We start from the raw sequence: 24036 nt of genomic DNA on the forward strand, positions 1-24036 counted from the left end.
AATTACAATTTGTCCAGTTTTTGTCTATGACTGGGTTTATAGTTTTAAACCCAGTAGGCTCACAATGAAGTCTTCAGGTCAGACTGCCCTTGCTTCTTAATTGTTTTAATTGATCCTCCCTTTCAAATTCTTTAACTTAACAGGAATTATTCTTTAACTTAACAGGAATTATTAGGGATGGTGAATGGTTCTGGATAAATTAACCATTCCTCAGCCCTGAATTTTTGCCCAAGGACAAAACTGTAACCCTAATTTTGATTGTTAATTCTAAAGCGTTCAGATGCAGTGGCCATAATTTATATATCTGAATTTGTCAAAGATTATCACAGAAGAGTATAACGTACACTGTCACAATTTTACTTAAAGTAGGAGATAATTGTCTGGTTTATGGTAGTGACCATTAGATGTGGAGTGTCTCTCGCCAGATTCAGAACAAGAAGTGTCTAAATAGTATGAGACTGTCTCTTTGGTGTTTCTGGCCATCACAATAGGTCAGTCACTTGTAGAAGGTGGTTTTTGAGCACCAGGCATAACAGCCATCCAATCACTCTTTCTTAAAAGAAACAAATACAGAAAGGGAGCAGAAGTCCGAATAGCTTCTTACATAGAAAACACCTGCCATCAAGTAGTGAGGAGCTGCAAGAATAGTGTTATGTGGGGACTGGAGAGTGAAATCTGCACAAAAGCTAGGGATAGTTGTAGAAATAATTTAACTTTTGGATGCTAATCAGAACCCAAATTCCCAAATAGTCAGAGGTTGCCCTTTCACTAACGAATGGAAACTGATTATTATGATGGAACAAATATCATATGTGTAGATTTCAGTAATAGTTGTCACATAGTAAAAATTCCATGCAACACTTCTAAAGATTTAAATCAGTCTCACCTGCTGGCTCTTAAACTTTCAGATGAATACTTCATATGCAGAACAATGTTCCCTCCAATAAACAGAATTACCAGTTTTGTTTTAAATTAGGGTGACCAGACAGCAAATATGAAAAATTGGGACTGTTGCTATAAAATTGGGACATCTGGTCACCCTGTTCTAAATGAAAGATGATCTGTTTTTCATAGGCTGTACATTTATGTTCTAAAATAGAAGTGGACTCTTCCGTAAAGGGTTTTTTAACTCACATGCATTAATACTGTTTTTAATTACCTTTCGGATGCTATCTTAGGAATATCAAGTTGCAAGTGTTTCCTTCTGGGATCAAATGCCCCTTTATGGCACTAACTTTTGTGAAGGGCAGTGAATAATGCCTTCCAGATCCCTTAGGGGCACTGAGGCGTACAGCCACTGATACACCCCTTAAGGTGGTGCAATGTATGCTCCTCTTTGCAGGCAGCTTCTCAGGCTGATCTAGATATAAATAGGGCCATGACCCTGCTGCCCCTCCACTTCAATCTTTTGCAGATGCTGGCCACAGTCTTGTACAATTTCGTAGGAACAGACAATCTGCCGGAATTTACAATGAGATCACTGTCTTACAGCACTTGGCCAGTTTACCAAAGATTGTGCACACTAGGGCTCTGGCTACACTAGAGAATTTACAGTGGCACAGCTGCATCAGTGCAGCTGCGCTACTGTAATTTCTCTAGTGTAGCCACACTAAGGCAATGGGAGACAGCTCTCCCATCAACATAATTAATCCACCCCCAACGAGCAGTGGCAGCTATGTCGGTGGGAGAAGCTCTCCCACCAACATAGCGCTATTCAAACTGGCACTGAGATCTGTGTAATGTATGTCATTTGGCAGGTGGCTTATTCACACTCCTGAGCAACGTAAGTTGTACAGACAGAAGTGCAAGGGTAGACATAGCCTGAGACAGACTTTATAGCCCTGTTTTGCCATGGACCTGGAAGTCCTGTCCAGCACTCCATTATCCTGAGGCTCTATTTCAGTGTATGGGTTACTTGCTACCAGATTTTAAATACAGTATCATACAGTTTTTCAAAGGAAAGTTCTGAATCTCAAAGCTTTGAATGAATTCTTTTACCATGTCAGATACCATAGACCAGCAACTTCCCTAGGTGATATTTAATAATAATTACTTCAGGGTCAATGAGCTATAACCAAAAATTCTTTAATAAGGCTTCATTCTTATGAGGATCATAATGAGTATTTTCCCTTACCCGCATTTAACTCATTATGTATATCTGTTCACTCCTAACCTGTGCTTGCAGCTACACTAATACATAAGTCAGTACTTGGTTTTCAAGTTACACTCATCAAATATGCCTCCTACTCGTGCAGACAGCTTTTGTAGGAGGCATGCATAACTCAATTCTCTTTAACACGACAGCCCCATATTCAATATATTCCTCTAGTTTAGTTGCCTCTGTGCTCTCTGAAATTAAATAGTCTAAAATGACAGTTTTCACCTGCAATAGGCTGATGGTTCAAATTTGTAAAAAGGCAAAATATTTTGCCTGTGGACAAATGTGTTTTTTTTTCCCCAACTTGTAATACCACTCTGGTGTATTACTAGTAGAATTTTTTTTTTTGCTGTCCTCCTGTCACACTTCAAGGGTCCCAATCACCAATCTGTTTTTCTTGTCAGGGCCATAGGTGGTGGCTGTGGTACAAATAGTAGAACCAGATGACTAACACAAACATGTTTGCAAAAAGAAAAGGAGTACTTGTGGCACCTTAGAGACTAACAAATTAACTAACAAACATGTTTCTATGAGTACTCACTGGCATTTAAAAAGGAATTTGCTTCAGTGGAGTTTGTGCCACCCCTGGTGTGTGTGCTTTTGCAAACATTCAAACAATTGAATTTTCATTGCTCTGGTGCCTGAAAAAAATTGAATTTCGGGGTTATATGTTTGGGCTAAAATACAGAAATTATTAGGTGAAATTCCAGTGTTTATTATGCAGGGAGTCAGATAAGATCATCTTTATCCCTTCTGGCTATAACATCTCAGGTGCAGAAAAGGACCTAGGGGTTACAGTGGGCGAGAAGCTGGATATGAATCAACAGTGTGCCATTGTTGCCAAGAAGGCTAACGACATTTTGAGTTGCATAAGTAGGAGCATTGCCAGCAGATCGAGGGACGTGATCATTCCCCTCTATTCGACATTGGTGAGGCCTCAACTGGAGTACTGTGTCCAGTTTTGGGCTCCACACTACAAGAAGGATGTGAAAAAATTGGAAAGAGTCCAGCGGAGGGCAACAAAAATGATTAGGGGGCTGGAGCACATGACTTATGAGGATAGGCTGAGGGAACTGGGGTTATTTAGTCTGCAGAAGAGAAGAATGAGTGGGGATTTGATAGCTGCTTTCAACTGTCTGAACTGGGGTTCCAAAGAGGATGGATCTAGACTGTTCTCAGTGGTAGCAGATTACAGAAAAAGGAGTAATGGTCTCAAGTTGCAGTGGGGGAGGTTTAGGTTGAATATTAGGAAAAACTTTTTCACTAGGAGGGTGGTGAAGCACTGGAATGGGTTACCTAGGGAGGTGGTGGAATCTCCTTCCTTAGAGGTTTCTAAGGTCAAGCTTGACAAAGCCCTGGCTGGAAAGATTTAGTTGGGGATTGGTCCTGCTTTGAGCAGGGGGTTGGACTAGATGACCTCCTGAGGTCCCTTCCAATACTGATATTCTATGATTGCCAAACCTTCATGAATCAGGCCCCAGAAAATCATGAGACTTGATATAAAATAGTAAATTTGAACTATATTTTATTTGCCTTCTGATTTTTTAATGTTTGAGGTTTCCTGTTTTCAAACTTGTTTCTCCTATCATGGAGGGTTAGACATTTCTTCTTCTTTTTTTTTTTTTAATGATTTAGTCCTGATATATCTCAGGACTAAAGAAGCACAGGGGCTTTAGGAAAAATACCAAATATTGTGAGCCTTGTAATAAAATAACAAGAATTGTTAATGGTAGAATCTATGTGGTATTCACCATTAGCAGAAGTGCCAGGTTGTGATGGCTAAACTATTCAGATGCCAGTACTCAGAATGGTCCCTTGTCATTCACCTAGATCATAAACACCTTTGTTTGAAAGACCAATTTCTCTTTTCTGTCCTGCTGTGACTATTTCTCTTAATTGTGTGCTGAGGAAAAGTAAAGGTAGTTGGTGTTTTAGAAATGGAGAATTAACACAGCAGGGAACAAAAGTTCTCAAAGTTGCTTTCCAAAGTCCTGTAATGGAAGGATTTAAATAAACCATACAGCTATAACTAAACTAGAGCTGGGCATTTTGAGTGTGTGTGTGTGTGTGTGTGTGTCTAGTGAATATTAAATTTGCTGAAAAATGCATTTTGGGGGATACCAAAACTATTGGCAAATTCAGCAAATATTTTTGGCCAAAAAAACAAAACCAAAAAAATTCCAAATTGACATTGAAAATATTTCATCAAACCTAAAAGATTTTGTGGTTTGTCTTGGTTTTTCATTTTGATGAGCAAAACCAAAAATATAGTTTTGTTTCAAAACAAAACAATTTTTTTAAAAAAATTATGGCTAGGCTACCAAATCAAAAACATCAATTTTTTTGTTCTGTTCTAGATATAACCACAGCTCAGACCAAACACAGATGTGCAATTACTTTGTGCGAATCTATTAATAGAAAATTAAATTTATACTAGTCTGAAATCACCAGGAGTTCTTACAGTAGTCTTTGTCCATAATGCCTTTATGTCCAGAATGAGCAATGTTTAAAGCTTTCTAAGATTCTCTACTTCTGTTTTATGTGTTCAGATTTTGAATACTGCGTATCTAGTACTTAGTGACTTGTTCCTGATCTACAGTGAGAAGAAATTCACAAAAAGTGTGTGGCGTAATTTTGAATAACACATGAATTTGAAGAAACTGCAATTTGCAGAAGTTAATGCACAAACAGAAAGAGGCTAAATTTATAAAATAGGTAATTTACTGTGAATCTGTTGGCTGTTGCCAACAGTATGGACCAATTCCTCTACAAATCACTGACTGAGAATTTCATCAGTTCTTGAGAATACCTCCAAAATCTCTAGACTTCTGGTGATGCGGGGCTGCATGTATTATGAATTTCACAACCATGAAAGTGATGTTGACTAGGTAGTCGGGCCCTGTCCCAGCTGGCTGTAAAGATCACAAATTCTTTCCTATAGCTGTTTTCCATATTTCCATAAAGGAGGGAATATGTTTTTCAGATTTAAAATCAAGAATACTTCCTGGAACACTTTTCAAGTGGATAAAAAACTCAGCAGGCAAAATGGAGAGCGAGAGTGGGAAGGTGGGGATTTCAGTCCAAAGGAAAATCTTTGATTGTTCAATTTCTCTTTGTATGCAGTTAGGATATAAGAGCACTCTCTACAGCATTCACGTATTTTCAACTGAATCCAAAATTCAGGCAATTGGAGTTCCATGCTCCAGAGCAACTACAGAAGTAGGCACTTGCAAATATTATGGTTCTTTTATTTGTGTTTTGGTCATATTTAGGAGTCACAGTCATGAACCAAAACCCCATTGTGCTAGGCACTGTACAGGTACAGAACCCTTGTGCCTGTGCAGACACCATTTATTTCACTGGAAGAGGCCCACTGGTGCAGAACTTGCTGCAGGATCAGGGCCACTACTGAGGGAGGTGCTGAAAATATTTCTATGGTGGAACATAACTTTTTGAAAAATTATGTTATCAGTTTTAGGCAAATGGCAAAGAAAATGGAGATGATATCTTTTTAATAAAAAAAATTGAATAATTCTCAAAAAACTAGTTATTTTGAAAATTTATATAATTCACAAACATTTAAAGAAATGAGAAGTCTATTAATCCTAAATAACACCAGGTTTCATCAGAAATTATGTTACTCAGACACAGGAGAAATGAACCAGTCACCCTGCCACGATTCAAAAAGTGTGGCATGCCATTACAGTTATCTCTCACAGTGTATTATGGCTCGTTTCTAATCATTAAACTTAAAATGAGGCAGCAACCAATATACAATGTAGCATTAACTGAAATTTTTATTTCTCTTATCCTACAAGTGACAGTCTTTGGAGAACAGATGAGAAATTTCTATCTTCTATAATTCACCTGCTTTATAAAACATGATATTCCAATTTGATTTTAGGATTAATCTAATTCATTGACATTCATTGAATATTGACATTTTGACTGGGTTCAGCTTCTTGTCTTCATTAAATCAGATAAAACTTGCATCACTAATTCATAGATTTTCTATGACTCAACTGTACCAACACTTGCCCATCAATAGCACTGTTAATCTGAAATCAAGTTACAAAGCCTAGTATAACTAATGATGGACCAGAGTCATATGTTTGAATCTGGATCTGAATTTTTTTCTAAAGTTTTTGGGGTGAAAGGAAGTCTTTTGGGTTTTCATTTCAGTTCATTTGGTTCAGAGAAAAAGCTAACTGCAAAGATGGATCCAAAATGTCTACAAAGATTAGAGGTATTCAGATTCATGCTTATGATTTTGGGGACCATCTGTAATTAAAATGGACTAAATCCTGCTCTCCTGGTTCATGAAAAACTCAGATTGTAAGTAATATGAGTAAGAGGTGCTAAAGCCTGCTTACCATAGAATTATTTACACTTTTCTTTTAAATAATTCTAATTTGTTCTGCTGAGGATCTTAATCACAATAAAAAAATACCTCGAGAAGAGGAAATAACTTATTTTTTCCCTATTCACAAATGTAATTTTATTGTAGCAAAGTGAAATTTTAGTCACTTTTAGATTACATTGAAGAAATTAGACCTTCGTGAAATACACTTGAAAGTTAAAGATGGAGTTAGCTTTATATATTCATTAAAAATGGAGCTTTCATTTTAATACAATTCTGTGCATTTTAAAAACTCATTTTTATAAGAGAGTAAGAACCAATTAGATAAAGTATTATGATGTCTCTTTAATGACACAACTTTTCTGGAATATAAGTTAATCACCATAATTGTATGCTGGGCACTTTATTAACATTACAGTATGCTGCATTAAATTACTATAATTTATAAAACAATTTAGTTCATTCTTCCTTTATCAGAAGTGCAAATATACATCATAGTATTAAAAAGACATTTGAAAAGCTAAGGCTTATTTGGAAGTATCTATTTGTACTTTTGTAAAAATCAGAAACTCTCCACCAGCTGCAAAATTAAATTAAATATGGGCATTGTGTGCTTCCACTGTTTTATAGACTTTGATTAGAAAATTATGAAGCAAATCTGTTGTGAGAATGACATAAATAGCACACTGACTGCATATCAGTTTCACCAAGTAGAGAGACAAGGGAGGGGAGGTCATATCTCTTATTGGACCAACTTCTGCTCATGTGAGAGACAAACATTTGAGCTAACACATGTCCTGAAGACAAGCTTTCTGTAAGCTCAAAAGTTCTCTCTCTTTCGTGTCACCCTCACCATCACAAGTTGCTCCAATAAATTATATTACCTCACCCACCTTGTCTCTCTTCTATCCTGGAATTCACATAGTTACAAATCAGTTTCACCAAGTGCACTTTCACAACAAGTATGTTCCACTTAAGTCCCATGTAAGCCTTAATCCTTGTAATTTCACCCCTCCCCACCATGTAGAGGACCTGCATAAGATTCTATGTCATGTACCACTTCAGGTATTGTAGGAGACCTTTTCTCTGGATGAATTGCATCCTAAAGTAGTGAGACAAGGCACATGAGGCAATATCTTTTATTGGACCAACTTCTGTTGGTGAGAGAGACAAGTTTTCAAGCCACAACTAAGCTTTTCCTCAGGTTTAGAAAAGGAACTCCCAGCATCACAGCAAAATGCAAGGCAGAACAGATTGTTTAGCCCAAGCAATTAGCACATATTCTAAGGGACAATTCAAGGTAGAGTGACCTGTTAGTGGGTTACAGGTTGTTGTAATAAGCATGAATCCAGGGTTTCTGTTCAGTCCATGGTTTTTAGTGTCTAGCAGAGTAATGAATTTAAGCTGGTGTTCTCTATACACCAACATCCCTCACAAAAATGGCAAAGCTGCCTGCCTCAAATATTTACAGGACAATGGATGATCCTCATATATCCACCGCAAACACTTGGCCATACTCATTCATTTCATTTTTCAGAGTAGCAGCCGTGTTAGTCTGTATTCGCAAAAAGAAAAGCAGTACTTGTGGCACCTTAGAGACTAACAAATTTATTAGAGCATAAGCTTTCGTGAGCTACAGCTCACTTCATCGGATGCCAGGCATCCGATGAAGTGAGCTGTAGCTCACGAAAGCTTATACTCTAATAAATTTATTCATTTCATTCTTACCCATAACATTTTACATTCAACAATGAACACTTTGTCCAAACCACAGGAACAGCCATGAGTATTAGCATGGCTCCCCAATATGCCAACCCCTTCATGGGCCACTTTGAAGATGAATTTCTGGACAAATGCACCATGAAACCAATGATATACCTGAGATACATCAAAGATATTTTCATCCCCTGGACAGATGGCTTAAACACCCTCATAGCATAAAAATACCACAATTAAAAATCATCCCAGGTTCATAAATATTAAACATCATTCACCAAGCTCTTTCATGGATCCTAGGTTCAGCTCTAGACCTAAACAAACTCCTAGTTCTGATTGACACTCACCATCTTGGCTAACGCACCACAGGCTGAATCAGAATCTGTCAACGTTGAAAATATGAGTCTTTATGGCTTGAGCTAAAGAGCCAAGTTCTGAAACTAGGAGCTGCAATAGACTCATCCTCTTTGGATCAAGTACAGGAGGGGACATGTAACACTCTGAGCAGTGGATTATATGTATATAATGTATTGCTCCAAACCTGCATCTCAGTCTGAGGCAGAATACCAAAATGCAGAAGATAAATTGGAAGAATATGGCTGTATCCACCTCATGTCTTCCCATCAAATAGTTGCATCATATGGTTCAGATGACAAGTTTGTTTTATAGAGAAACTTACGACACTGGAGCCTGATTGTAATCTCACTTCTAGAGCTGTAAATTGCAAGTAACTCCACAGAAGTGTAAGCAAGGTCTGAATGAGCTCTTCCCTGACATCTAGTGATGCACTGGGAGAAAAAACTTCAGGAAGAGACACTGTTTGCCTAGACACATCTACTTTGCCTAAGTGCATAGCATGATGGAGCTGCTTTGCCAAAATGATCACTTTTGACTAGTGTCTATTGAAAATATAATCTTGATATGAATATGGTCCACTACCAAGGGATGATAGAAAAATACTATAGGACTGCTTTTGTAGCTTGAAATGGGGAAAAAATAAAGAGGCACTTTAAATGCAACCCCTTCAGATTCAGTGACCAAGAACGGAGTTTTAAAGTGGATAGAGCTGAACAACACTTTCAAGTATTTTACTTCCTAAGATACAAGTCCCTCTGTGCAACACAATGCACTTAGGAATTTGTTGTAGAAGATGTTGACACTGCACTGCTATTTGCCATAAAGCTCCAAATTATTTACAAATCAAAATTTTATTCTGATACATGAAATAGCCATCCACCTGCAAAATTGGATTTAAGTTGCAAACCTTGTCAGTAACACAGTTAGTGAAGATAAATCTGTTTATTGAATCTTCTGACCTTTTAGTTATGGTTTTACTTTTCCGGTAGTTACTTATTCACAATATAATGAAAATAGCACAACGTATCATGCTGACAAAAGACCAAATCCTTAATTCATCCCCGGGGAAAAACTCCCATTAAAGTCAAAGATTCAGTAAAGAAAGCAAGATTTGGCTAAAAAAAAAAAAAATGACTAGCCAGTATTTTCATTTAGCTGTTGGAGGCAAAAGATGGTCTTGTGGTTAACAAACTACCTGGGAGCCATGAGGTTGTGGTTCAGTCCTTGGCCCTGCTACAGATTCTATGTATGACCTTGACTAAGGTGTTAAATATCTGTGCTTTGGGATAGTAGTACTATCTTTAAAAGCGGCAAAGAGTCCTGTGGCACCTTATAGACTAACAGACGTATTGGAGCATAAGCTTTTGTGGGTGAATACCCACTTCATTGGATGCATGCTATCTTTGTCACTACCATGGGACTGCCTTGTCTGTTTTAGAGTGTAAACTCATCAGGACAGGACTTGTAGTAGGCACAATAGCGAAGGAGACAATGGGTGGCCTGACCTCATTTAGAGACTTTGATGGGGTGTGTATATCCCAAACTGGATTAGTCAGGGAAGAAGCTAAAATCTGGATACACAAAGGGACTTAGGTGTTGAGCATCACAGGGCCTAATTTTTAGGCAACTAGAAAATCACAGGAACAACACTGCAATCCAAAAATCCTGGGTTACGCACCTAGGCTCCCTAAACAATGCATGGGGAGAGAGAGGACCCTAAGAACGCAATTCACAAAAGCCAGCACACTAGTCAGGGAGCCGCCAATGCAAGATGCTGATAAGAGGGGTGTTTCCTAGGCTCTCCCTCTTTCATGGAGATAGGGCCTAGCTCTGTTTGCAATCCACAACCAGGAACCGCTCTCCTGGAGTCAAACCAGCTTAGGTGCCTAAGTCCGTTTCCTGTGAAAAAGAGTGAGGCACCTGCTGCACTCCACACAAAACAGGAGGCGGTGGAAGTTCTGGTGCCCACCGTCTAACTTTTAGCCTATTGGTTAGAACACTCAACTGGAATGAGGGAGTCCTAGCTTCAATTCTCTCCCTCAGTCAGAAAGCGTGAGAGGATTTGAACAGGGATCTCCTCAATCTCTCTTCTTAAAGCTGTTCTACTTGGAATAAATGGGGTCATTGAAGCAAGAGGACTGGATCTTGGGTCTCCTACCTCCCCAGGAGCTTCCCTAAACACCAAGCTACAGAATTATTCTCACTCGGGCATTTATTTCTCATTTTAAGTATTTATAGAATCAAACAGCTTCAATGGGAGACATTGAGGGAGCCATGCATCAGAATATCCCAAACCTCAGTGATTACAGCTCAGGAGAAATCTCTGTTCAAGTCTAGTGCTGTCATTAGGAAGAGGAGGGAAACCAGGATTTCCACATCCCAGGTGAGTGCACTGGATTAGAAGTTGCAAGGTGGTCACCAGCCTCACCTTCTCTTCTTCTGGCCAGATTTGGAACAGAATGCAATCTGGTAAGCAGCCTCCGAGTGCATCTAGTAGGTCCAGCCCCACATGCGAGTTAGACAGATGAGCACTTATTTTCCCCTGGTTCTCTGAGGTCAGGCACCTGGGTACCTAGAGCAGAGCAGCAGCGTGTAGGCCCAGAGGCCGAGACTTAGGCACTTAAGGAACTTGGGCACTGTGTGAGGTTAGGGGGGAAGCTGAGAAGCAGTTTTGTGGATCACAGTGGAGCCTCAAACTGGAACTTGGGCACTTAAGTACCTTTGAGGAACTGAGCCTAATTCCCTGAAAAGGGAGCTAGGCAGAGGTCATTTTCCACCTCTCAGAACCCACTGTGCAGCCAATTAAGGAAAGTGTTTCCACTTGAGCTCATGAATGCAGGTCTGCAAGCCTGAAGAGGACAGACTGTTTCTAGTCTAAGGGAAACATCTCTTTCCTCTCCCCGGTCTGAGGAGTCGTCAGAGCTGAGCAGTTCCCTAGGATTGAGAGGGAATAGGATCCTGGATGTCCTGGGACAAAAGTATGTGTAACCCTGACAGTAGGCTATCTTGCTGATCTGAGACTGTTAGGTCTTTTAGTATTTTCCTTTACTTAAAACAGAAGCCTGTGGCTGGGCTGGGAAAGAAGGCCTAAAGCTATGTCTGCACTACAAGGTAGGAGTGTGATTTCCCTGGTCAGGTACAGATACTAACACTAACACCCTTGTACCTCCACTACCTCCTGGAATTAGTAACTGGAAACCCCCACAAGCAAGGGGTGCAGGATTATTTTAGAACTGCTACACTAGGGGAGGACGTTTGTCTTTGATTTTGACTTTTGTATACCATTGAATGAGAGGAGTTTCCTAATTTAGCCAAAAGGTTAAATTAAACTACCCTACTAGCAGAAGGAGTGTGGACTACCAAAGGGAATCTGAGACATGGATACAGCTGTTGTTGGAGAAGTTAGGCAGACTTTTGCATAGCCTCTAGACACTATAGTAATATAAATATAAAGGTTGTTTTAGTAGTTGCCTCCTGATCCCAGAAGTGTTGTATAGAGATGATAAAGTCTGGGCTTTGTGTTAACTATTAACACTATCCATGTTAATGGGGGGTGCCTATGTATAATACAATATTATGTTTGGAAGGGTATTTATTGAATTTATTGTATGATTTATGTAATCTGGTGTAGGCAGCCAGCCTTGCAAAATTGTCATGAAAATTAACAAGCTTGTGAAGTCTACTCATCTACCCTTTAGTATGAAGATAATGAGAGAGTGAATATTTTGTATCTATGTGAGTTGGTGAGAATGTTGTAAGGCTAATATAAATAATGTGATTATAGCTGAACAGATATTCACCAAAATCCATGCACATTCACATTTTTCTTTAAAAAAAGAGTGCATAAGCCATTTTCATGCCCTGTCTGTATTAACTTTCTGTAAACATTAATGCAATTGAGTATTAAAGCACAAATTCTCATGGTAATAAATGTTAAACTTTCATGCTCAAATACTTGAATAAAGCAAATTTCCTATTCACCTTCTCAGAGTACTGCAACAGAAACCTGCTCATAAGATTTATGTATATCCAGCCAGGGAACAGAAACGGAATATAACAAGACCAAAATCTGAGCTTGAATAGTTATATTAAAGTAATTAAAATTATACTAGTTTACTCTGTTAAAAGCTAACTATTCTTCATTAATAGAGACCTTGGTTGAAATCGTTCAGCCACCAGTGAAATAATTTTGGTGACGTAACTAGTGGCCAGACACACCCATTTTGAAGTCCTTCATTTGGTATTTAGACTCGTGTTGTGTGGATCTTGCATATTACTTCATATAAGACTCAGGTTTCAGGATTCATAAGCAATAGCTTGGAGTGCCAGGTGACACTCAATGGAACCTTATTCTGACCTAGGCAGTAGGAGGACTGCCAAGCTTGTCACTTCTGACCTTGCCTAGCCACCCGGTGGTAAATGTTATATGTGTTTTATCTCCGCTTAGTATTTTAGTGAGCGTGAACAAACTATCACCAGTTTATTTTGTTGGCTTTTAAAAAAACCCAAACCTTTGTGTCAGTGAAGGCAAAAGACCAATACTGAAACTAGAAATTGTAGACCCACTGAACTCAAATAAGAAAAGCTTTGACTGCGCATTTGGCACTGGGATTTCCTGTAAAAATGCTTGAAATGATTATTAAGATTATTTGCTGTTTAAAATCATCAGCATGTTAGCATTGCCTTATTAAGTTTAAACCCTTTCCATACATTCCTTAATGAATAAATCTTTCAAATGGACGCTTTGAAAATTCTATAGTAACCTTCAATCAAGAAGATTATATGGTGAAAAATGAATATCTGGGAGCATTGTTTTTCCAAGTATCTTGTGAATCAACAATACAAAAAAACCCTCATATTATTGGAAAAGAAAATTATATTCATTGTAAAGAAATGATATTTGGCCTCTGAAAAGAGCAAATAGTGCTTGATTATAAGGTTTCTGACTTAGTGAAGCAACATGCTGCTTATATCTCACACACTCAACTGTCATTTAAATTGTATTCAACCTTAAATAACTTCTGTCTAGCCCGTTCTGAACCTTAGGGAATCAGAACCAAATGTTTGTCAAAGAATAAGGACATTCTGTAATCATTACACTAGGAATCTGTCTATCAAGCTGAACTGCCTATTTGCTTGACTATACACAATAAATATGAATCACAAATAATGGAACAAAAATTAGCATGTTTAATTTCTCATTTTAGAAGAACTGTCAGATTTTTCCCCATGCCTTTTCTAGTTTCACTGTTCTGTTAAAACAGAGAGACTAATCATTCATACAAGCATTTCACATCTGTTCTGGAATAATAACTAGATAAACAACATCTTTGGTATGAAATATTCTTTCTCATAATTATATCTATATTAGTGGAAGAGTTAAAAATGTAGCTGCCCAAAGCTTGCATTTTACCACAGATTAAGAGCTCACAATTGAAATGTTTTATGTTGTATTCCCATAATAAATCTAGAATGCATCTTTGTGGGTTTTTCCTAAATCCTAGCAAACCAAGCTATATATTTCATACATAATCTCTCCTCCAGTTTGTTTAATTTGGCAGCCTTACCATTGTGTTTTCATCTTAAAAACAATGGGACTATGAAGTTGACTATCATGTCTGTATTCATTTTAGAACAGATATTGTTCAAACAAATTTATGTCATATATGGGAATTCATTTTGCCCGCTTCAGAATAAAGTAATAAAAAAATCACATTCTACTTTTGTGGTAGAAAATAAAACAAGTAGTCTTAAACTGTGAGCTCTGTGACTGTTTTGTAAAATACAAGTTCTGGGCTGCCATATTCTCTTTTAAATTATGCTGATAGTCTTGAAAGCTGGGGAAGAATGATTATCAAATAAGAATCCATATTGCTTTGCAATATCTCAGGTTTCATTTAATTAAAAACATGTTTGTTTGTTTGTTTTTAAACCAAATTGTATTTGGACAACACACACTTTTAAATTTAGAGGAACATTTAATGTGAAAATTGAAGTTTTCACCACCTCCAAACTGAGTAAGTAGATGTTTCACGAAATTCAGGACACTTCTGAGTGTTTCCATCTGCTTGTTCCCCATATAGCAGCATGCCTTCTAGATAAGCGCGTGGACAAGAACACATCATTTCAGTGTATCACTCTAGACACCTGCCTGTTATCAGATTCCAAATCCACTTCCAGGTTCTGATACTAATCTTTAAGAGGCCTCAATGGACTAATCCTTGGGAATCTCAATAACTGCTTCTTTCTCAGCAAAAAAATCCCATGACAATTGCATTTCACAAAGATATGGCAGGTGATGGAGTTCAGGCTCAGACATGCAAGGGTGATTTGATGCAGGGCCCTTGGATATGCAAACACTGTCACCAGGGATCAGTATGAGCCTGATTGTTTTACCTTTTGAGGTATAAATGCTACACTTATAACGAGACCCACCACTTTGCACAAGCTTTTCCTCTAATAATGAACGACAGCTGCGGAATGCACTGGTTACATCCTGCACAGCTGAAATGGAGTCAAATATCTGTTTAAGAAGGAAATGGCATAGAGAGGGAAGTATAGGGTCTGTCACAGAGGTCACGGAAGTCACTGACTCCGTGACTTTCTATGACTTCTGCAGCCCCTGGTGTTGGCTCATAGGCTGTCTGAGCTGGGTAGCCCCTGGGCCAGCAGCAGCAGTTTGGGTCTGTGGGAGGGGGCAGGGAGTTGGGAGGGGAGCGCTTACCTAGGGGTGGGGGGCTCCCTGGCTCTCATGGCCTGCAGCTCCTAGGCAGCAAAGGGGCTGGGGGAGGGCTCCGTGCCATATGTTGCTCACGCCAACAGGTCCTGCCCACGCAGCTCCCATTGGCTGCACTTCTTGGCCAATGGGAGCTGCAGGAGCCAGGCACCCTGACTCCTCCACCACCTAAGAGCTGCAGGAACACGAAGCCAGGTAGGGAGCCCTGCCAACCCTCTCCTCCTGTACCAGCTGCGGTCCTGGGCCATGCACAGCAGCCCGGCCTCTGCCTCACCAACAACAGCGGGGGTCCTGGCCCATCTGCCCATCCCCCCCACCAGCAGGATCCCCCATGCCATCGCCCCCAGCCCCCGTGGTGCCCCCAGACTGCCCCCTTCCTAGCATCCGTGGCCCTCCACCCAAGTTTTAGTCACGGGTATTTTTAGTAAAAGTCATGGACAGTGTGACATTGCACCCCGTAATGCTTTATAGAAATATGCTTATGAGTGCAAATATGACAGAACTGGAATAAGTTTTATGCTATATATGCCATGTAACATATCTCTTTAAAGGTTATGATCTACTGAATATATTCATCCTCTTTGTATGCATGTCATTTTTGTATCAAAGTTATGAATATTGGCTGTGTACTTGTTTGATTTTAAGTAGCCTTAGTAAAACATTTGGTCAGCTTCTTTAGAAAGGAATGTGCAAGTTAAGTGCCCAATCAAGAAACATGTAACAGACAGTGGATCTTGGAAGACTCCAATCCACATAAGAAGTCTACCTGAGGACGTTCAAGGTAGCATGTGAACAATGGCTGCTACCTGTAAGTTCTGAGACATGCATGAACATGTGACTTGCCCATGTGACTCCTCCAAAACTCCACTTTGTAGCTGGATTCTACACAGGGGTGGAAGGGGTGTCCACCCACAAAATATAGTCTATTTAAATCCCTGGGAGACCCCTCCATTTTGTCTTCAGCTGGCTCAAGAGATAGCCTCTCCACCCTCAAAGGATACCTGAAAGAAACTGGAACAAAGGACAGTAACCATGGAGGTGTTAGTGATTGCTAGACCCAGACTAAAAGGAGGCTAATCTGTAAAAGAAGCTTACTGGAACATCTCTGAGGATGAGGTTTCATCTGTAATCACTTTCTTACAGTATTAGGCATAGACTTGGCCTATTATTCAATTTATTTTGTTTGGTAATTTACTTTGTTCTGTCGATTATTACTTGGAACCACTTAAATCCTACTTTTTGTATTTAATAAAATCACTGTTTACTTATTATTAACCCAGAGTATGTATTAATACCTGAGGGGCAAACAGCTGTGCATATCTCTCTATCAGTGTTATAGAGGGTGAAAAATTTATGAGTTTACTCTGTATAAGCTTTATACAGGATACAACTGATTTATTTTGGGTTTGGACCCTATTGGGAACTGAGCTTCTGAGTGTTGGAGACAGGAACACTTCTTAAGTGGTTTTCAGTTAAGCCTGCAGCTTTTGGGGGACATTGTTTAGACCTGGGTCTGGGTTTGTAGCAGGCTAGCGTGTCTGGCTCAAACCAGGCAGGGCACTGAAGTCCCAAGCTACCAGGATAAATGGGCTCAGAGGTAGTCCCAGCACATCAGTTGGCAGTTCCCAAGGGGTTTTCTATGATCCAACCATCACAGATAGGTCACGGGCTGTGAATTTTTGTTTACTGCCCATGACCTGTCTGACTTTGACTAAAAATACCAGTGACTAAAATGTAGCCTTAAGTATTGTCCTTTCAGATTAGAATTATACTCTTAAATTATATATAAAATAGAGACAGGATAATGTCAGAATACCAAGTGTAAAATTGCCTGCCTTAAATTAAACTCTACGTACTTCAAAGGGAGTTTTACCTGAGTGAGGACTGCAGGCTCGGACCCCCTGTCTATATCCATTTCTCTTATGCAGTTGTAACTATGTTGGTGCCAGGATATTAGATAGACAAGGTTGGTGAGGTAATATCATTTACAGGAGCAACTTCTGTATCTCAGAAGATATCACCTCACCCACTTTGTCTCGCCATTTCTTTGAGTGTCTACTTTAAATTCTCTGCATGAGAAGGTATTATCAACATGTAGAACTTGTGAACGGTATTAAATTGTATAAAGCTCCTGAGAATGTTTTATTCAGTGCCTATTTGGTTAGGCATTCCTACACCTCTGTTTTGGTTTTTTTTAAAAAACTCCATTGTACAATGGCTCTTAATTTGTACCAGAGTGTAGTAAAATAAATCTTTTTCAAAGAAGTTTTTAATAGTATTTACTATGCTATTTTATGAAAACCCAACTGCCACAATGTGAAACCAGAAAAGAGCTTCATTCCTTTACTGACTGCCCAGGTAAGCACTATTCCTCTCTTCCAAACCTCAACCCTACACAGGCTGTGGGGCATGTGTTGGTCTTTATTGCACACACTGCTGTGTCTGATGCGTCTGTCTTTGCTATGAATATTCAGGATGCTGTGGTACACTCCTTGTTCCTCATTGGGGCTGAGGACTCAATAAATGGTTGAAAAGATAAATATAGATCTATTTTAAAACTCTAATGAGCTTTGTGCTTCACAGAAAAATGCTTGCCTGTCCCAAATCTGTTTTTATTCTCTATTTGATTCTAAGAACTACTCAACAGTAGTTAGTGGTACTTGCTAAGAATTAAATTAACAAGATCATCATAAATTGCCACACTTGGCTCTTGAGTATTATAAGTTGCCGTGATGAGGCTGTGTCTAATTTGGGATTCACATTAACTGAAACATTTACATATTCTGAAAATACTTGAATTCAGGGTTTTGGTTTGAGTCCTCCTCACTGAATACAGAATAATTTGTAAATAATGTGAACTTTTTTGCATACAATCATGAGCATCACAAATTCTAATATATAAACAGTGACTCCTGAACTTGCTTAAACACTCACTCTAATTACAGGCATTATTTTCAGACTCATCTTGCAATGTATATGTAGTGATAAATTTCTTGACTAAATGAATATTCAATTCTCTCTGCTGAGCAGAGACAGCTTTCTTCTAAATCGCCTCTTTCCACTGTTGCCGAACTGCTCATTTCTGTATCCTGCAATTCTCAAAAATAGAGATTTTATTTGCTCTTCCATAAAGTCCCAGAAAACCACTTTGAGCTCCCGTGCCCAAAGATTCCATCTGAGTACCATGCTCTGCTGGGAGCATGAATGCTGTCAATCATTATGATGGTGAATTTCAGTCAGCAACAATGTGGCTCAGCCAGTAGAATTCACACTTTGACCTTAACGTGTTCCACAATTAGGAAGCACAATTCTTGTTTTCACTAAGTTAAAAAGGAAATTTGCTGGGAAAGCCTGTGTTTTCTTGTCTTCATACCCCTTCATTGCACCGCATACATTTTCAACTTTTTTGTGAAAATATTTAAATAGTTATAGTCAGTATCTGTCTACAGGGATAAAACTTTAATCCACAAGTAAGGGAATTCTCCCTTAAAATAACACAAGGACTGAGTTCTGGAGTAGGAATTTTTTTATGAATGAACTATCATTGAATTATATTAGTAAAGGCATAATCTAAAGCCCCATGAAATCCACAGAAAAACTCCTTGATGTCAATGGGCTTTGTATCAGGTCCTAAGTGACTGACAGCTATAGTGTCTGTGTTTACACACATTTAGGCTCCTGTTTCTGTAGTATGTGATCACCTCACAGTCTTTAATGTATTTGTCATCATAACACCTCTGAATACGAAACTACTCTCCCATTTTACAGAAGGGGAACTGAGGCACAGAGACTTAAAGTATGTCTACACTAAGATGTAAGCCCACAGCTAGTGAGACTGTAGTCCGCAGGCCCTGGGTTTGCAAGTCTGGTTCTCAGCATCCACACTGCATATTTATCCTAGATTTAGAATTTCCTAATCCACATCTCACACCAATGCTCTGGCATCTACACTGCATTACCTCAGACCTGAGTCAAACCAAACCAGTGTATCCCAGGCTTCCTAGTGCCCTCCACAGCAGTAGCCGCTCTAGCCTTTTGTTTATGATGCAGTGGGGGAAAACTTGACCGTCTTCCCTGCACATTACAGGAAATTGTTGCCACCTGCCAGTACATCCTGCCAAGCCATCTTCTGGGTCTGTATGCTTTTGCAGCCAGAATCAGCAATATGTAGGAGTCACCATTTGAAGAACTTGTCTTGCTTGGGCTTTCGCTCCTGTTTTAGGAAATGGACAGTGCATCCATGAGATGCATGGACATTTTGGTGGCATTTTCTGATCTACCAAAAGCACTTGATGGAGGAAGGGGAGGATGATAATAATACAGATGTGAAAGACTCAAACTGGCTGATGCAGCTCATGATTCTCAATATAGCCACTGATGTCTCTTACATAGACCAGTGCTTTTGGAGCAGAGGCAGAAGCACAGACTGGTGAGATCACATCATGTGGACCTGGGATGACCAGCAGTGGATCCTGAACTTTTGCATGAAGAAAATTACATTTCTGGAGTTTTCTGAGCAGCTTGACCTGACCCTCCAGCACCATAATACGTGCATGAGGGGAGGCATAGCAGTCCAGAAGCAGATTTATATAACCATCAAGAGGCTGCCTACACCTTACTGGTACAGATCCATTGCTAACTAGCTTGTGGAAAGTCAATTGTAGGTATAGTGGTGGCGGAGGTTTCAATCAGGCATGTGATTTACCCAAAGGTGGTGGTCATAAATAATTTCTCTATCTAATTGCTGGCTTTGAGAGAACGGGTTTTCAGACTGTGTAAAGGCCATTGGTGGGACTTGTGTCCATAGTTTGCTCCCCTCAAAGAGCACATGAGTAAATAAACCACAAAAAACTACTACTTCATTGTTATGCAGGCCCTTGTGGAGCCCAGAGGCCAATTTATGGATGCCAGCATGGGCTGCACTAGAAGAGTTCCTGATGCCTATGTTTTCCACCAATCGAGAGTCTACTTTAGTAATTTTGTGCTATAGTAAAGAACAAAGTAGTCAGACACACAGATTAACATAATTTGTTGAGGAATAGTCAACATGGTTTTTGCAGAGGGAAATCATGCCTCACCAATCTACTAGAATTCTTTGAGGGGGTCAACAAGCATGTGGACAAGTGGCTATAACCCAGTGGATATAGCGTATTTAGATTTTCAGAAAGCATTTGACAAGGTCCCTCACCAAAGGCTATTCAGCAAAGTAAGCAGTCATGGTATAAGAGGGAAGGTCTACTCATTGATTGGTAACTGGTTAAAATATAATAAACAAAGGGTAGGAATAAATGGTCAGTTTTCAGAATGGAGAGAGGTAAATAGTGGTGTCTCACAGGGTCTGTACTGGGCCCAGTCCTATTCAACATATTCATAAATGATCTGGAAAAAGAGGTAAACGGTGAAGTGGCAAAATTTTCAGATAGTTAATTTCTAGGCAGACTGCAAAGAGCTACAAAAGGATCTCTGAAAACTGGGTGACTGGGCAACAAAATGGCAGATGAAATTCACTGTTGATAAATGCAAAGTAATGCACATTGGAAAACAATCCCAAATATACATATAAAATGATGGGGTCTAAATTAGCTGTTACCATTCCAGAAAGAGACCCCATCAATATTTGAATACTGCGTGCAGATGTGGTCACCCCATCTCAGAAAAGATATATTGGAATTGGAAAAGATTCAGAAAAGGGCAACAAAAATGATGAGAGGCATGGAGCATCTGCCATATGAGGAGAGATTAAGAAGACTGAGTTTTCAGCTTGGAAAAAGGCAACTAAGGGGGGGATATGATAGAGGTCTATAAAATCATGACTGGTGTGGAGAAAGTAAATAAGGAAGTGTTATTTACTCCTTCTCATAACACAAGAACTAGGGGTCACCAAATGAAATTAATATGTACCAGGTTTAAAACAAACAAAAGGAAGTATTTTTTCACACAATGCATAGTCAACCTGTGGAACTCCTGCCAGAGGATGTTGTGAAGTTCAAGAATATAACAGGGTTAAAAAAATAATTAGATAAATTCATGGAGAATAGGTCCATCAATGGCTATTAGCCAGGATGGGCAGAGATGGTGTCCCTAGCCTCTGTTTGTCAGAAGCTGGGAATGGGCAGCAAGGGATGGATCACTTGTTGTTTACCTGTTCTATTTATTCCCTTTGGGGTACCTGGAAGGATGACAGGATACTGGGGTAGATGGACCTTTGGTCTGACCCAGTATGGCCATTCTTATGTTCTTATGTACTTTCATGGACAGGGTGAGACACTATTCCCACCAAATGAAATGGTCATTAATGGAGTTTCTGTCCCCATTGTTGTTATGGGAGACCTTACATATCCCCTTTTTGACTTGGCTAATGAAACCATATCCTGATCTGAGAGGGTTTGGCAAAAAATGTTTAATTACACTCTCAATAGGCTGTTAAATGTATTTTTGGCAGAGTGAAATCCTGCTCATGCTGTCCACACACCCATTTGTCACCAGTGCTATCCACACTATTGTAGCTTGCTGTGCTATTCACAATCTTTATGAAGCCAAAAATGATCCATTTGCTCCTGAATGGACCTATGACTGTCATGGATTGCTGTAATGGATTGTAATGGATTGCTGAACTGGTACATGCAACTGTAATGGTACATGCTGAACTGGTACATGCAACCAGAGAGTGTACCTATCACAGCTGGAGCAGGATGCACCTGGGCTACAGAAGTCAGGGATATTCTGTGCTCCCAAATTATGGACTTGCATGGGCCAATGGAAGAGAGAGAATAGTACATTTGTGAATGTGTTTGTACAGCAATGTTATCAGTAAATTAATAACTGTCACATCACACAATGAAATGGGGAGGGATTGATTGTCATGCATTTTAATTACGGAGAAGATGACTGCTTATGAAACAGGGAGGAGAGACAGTGTTTGGCAAGAACTATGAATTTTCATTAAGGATTGATGTGTATTGAGATTCTGTGTTTGGATACAGCTTTCCAGTTGTCTCTTATTGCATGTTTATCTTGATTATTTGAAGTACACATTATGTGATGCACTGATGGTAATAAACTTCCTTAATAAAATACATGCCTTTATTTGTGAACATGCTGAATTACAAAAAAACCCACCCATTATTAAAGCATTGCCACATAAGCCAGCTGCCATCAGCACACCAAAACCATTAATAAAAAAGTGCATAAACTTGTCATTGACCACTGAAACCAGTGTCAACAAATAGATACCCTAATTCTGCATTTAGCGCACACATGCCATCCTTGCAGGTGGGTGAAGCCTGCAGGGGGTACATTTGCCCGGTCCACCTGTTATTAAGTCCCTCTTGCAAGAGGTAACCAACCATGAAATTGTCCAAAATGTTCCTGGTCTGTGGCACATGGTATTGTGGAATGGTCTTAGGACATGGTTCAGGTGCAACAGGAGCCTGAACTCTTCTGGCCATAACTGCAGGTCTTGCTGCTATACTCTTCCTCCCTCAGCTGATGTTCACAATCCAGAAATGACACTGTAAGTCTCTCATTTTATGGCAGGGTGCACAAAAAGGGAAGGCACCATAAAGTTCTTCTCTTACCACCTGGTACATCTTGGTGAAAATGTGCAAGTTTTTATTAAACAATGAATTTTAAAAGCTTTTTTCACGGTTGTTTTGTGCTTTCCATTCTCCATTTTGAATTCCACATAGTATGTGGCGAGGTGACACCAAGGCTTAGGCTTGCAATAAACTATTCGTAGACACACATACTGCTGCCCGTGGCTTTTAATACATTTTGCAATGGGTCAAAAATCATAAATCCCTCCCATCCCATATTAATGTAAAAAAACAAGAAGCCAGAAACTTGAAGGCCAAAGGGTTACTTCTGCCTCTTTTGTGTTTCTGCTGCTGATTCAACCTGTAGACTTTTTTATTTAAATCGCATGTAGTAATTTTGTATTAAAATGCCATTAGATCAGCTCTTGTTGCTACAGAGACAAGTTCAGAGTGAAAATCACCTCTGGCGCTTTTCTCAAATCTGGACACTCCAGGCACACATGAAGTCCAAGACCACAGATATGATCACAAGTACAAAGTCTGATCTGAACTACAAGGTTTATTAAAGCAATAGTCCGTATATACTCGATCATAAGCCGGTTCGTTTATAAGCTGAACCCCAGAAGATGGATAAGTAAAAATGGAAATTTTTTATGACCCATTCATAAGCCAACCCTATAATTCAGGGGTCAGCAAACTTTGGCTCCCGGGCCATCAGGATAAGGCACTGGTAGGTAGAGATGGTTTGTTTACCTTGAGCGTCCTCAGGCACAGAGGTAAACCTAAGTAAACAAAGTGTCCTGGCATGCCAGCTGCTTATCCTGATGGGCCGGGACAGCAACTGGTGCGGAAATTTTGGCAGGGGGAGAAGCTGGGGATCAGGGGAGTAACCCCTGTGACCACCCCCCACATAACCCCACCCCTAGCCTGGGACCCCCCACACTCTCCCCATTGCATTCCTTCCCACCTTATCTGGGGAGGGCTGGGGAGGATGTCTCTGGCCTGGCTGGACCTGCTCCAGCAGGCTGGGCAGCTTGGCCTCAGCATGCTGTGGCGGGCTGGGTGGCGTGGCCACAGCCTGCTCTGGGGAGTGGGGCCGAGCGGCATAGCTGCAGCCTGCCAGCCCCGGAGCTGCAGCTGCTTCGGAGACTGCAGGGACAGCAGCGTGGCCAGA

The 24036-nt window shown here is 39.8% G+C and overlaps 1 long non-coding RNA gene across 1 annotated transcript; it reads left to right on the forward strand.

The window, feature by feature from the left end:
* Positions 1 to 23833, forward strand: LOC122457737. The gene is made up of 3 exons (XR_006277417.1): positions 1 to 11; positions 3363 to 3367; positions 23437 to 23833. It is a non-coding gene; the product is annotated as an uncharacterized LOC122457737 (long non-coding RNA).
* Positions 23834 to 24036: the final 203 nt, after the last annotated feature.

The sequence above is a fragment of the Dermochelys coriacea genome, chromosome 1 (genome assembly GCF_009764565.3).
Source record: "Dermochelys coriacea isolate rDerCor1 chromosome 1, rDerCor1.pri.v4, whole genome shotgun sequence".
In the NCBI taxonomy this organism is placed as follows: Eukaryota; Metazoa; Chordata; order Testudines; family Dermochelyidae; genus Dermochelys; species Dermochelys coriacea.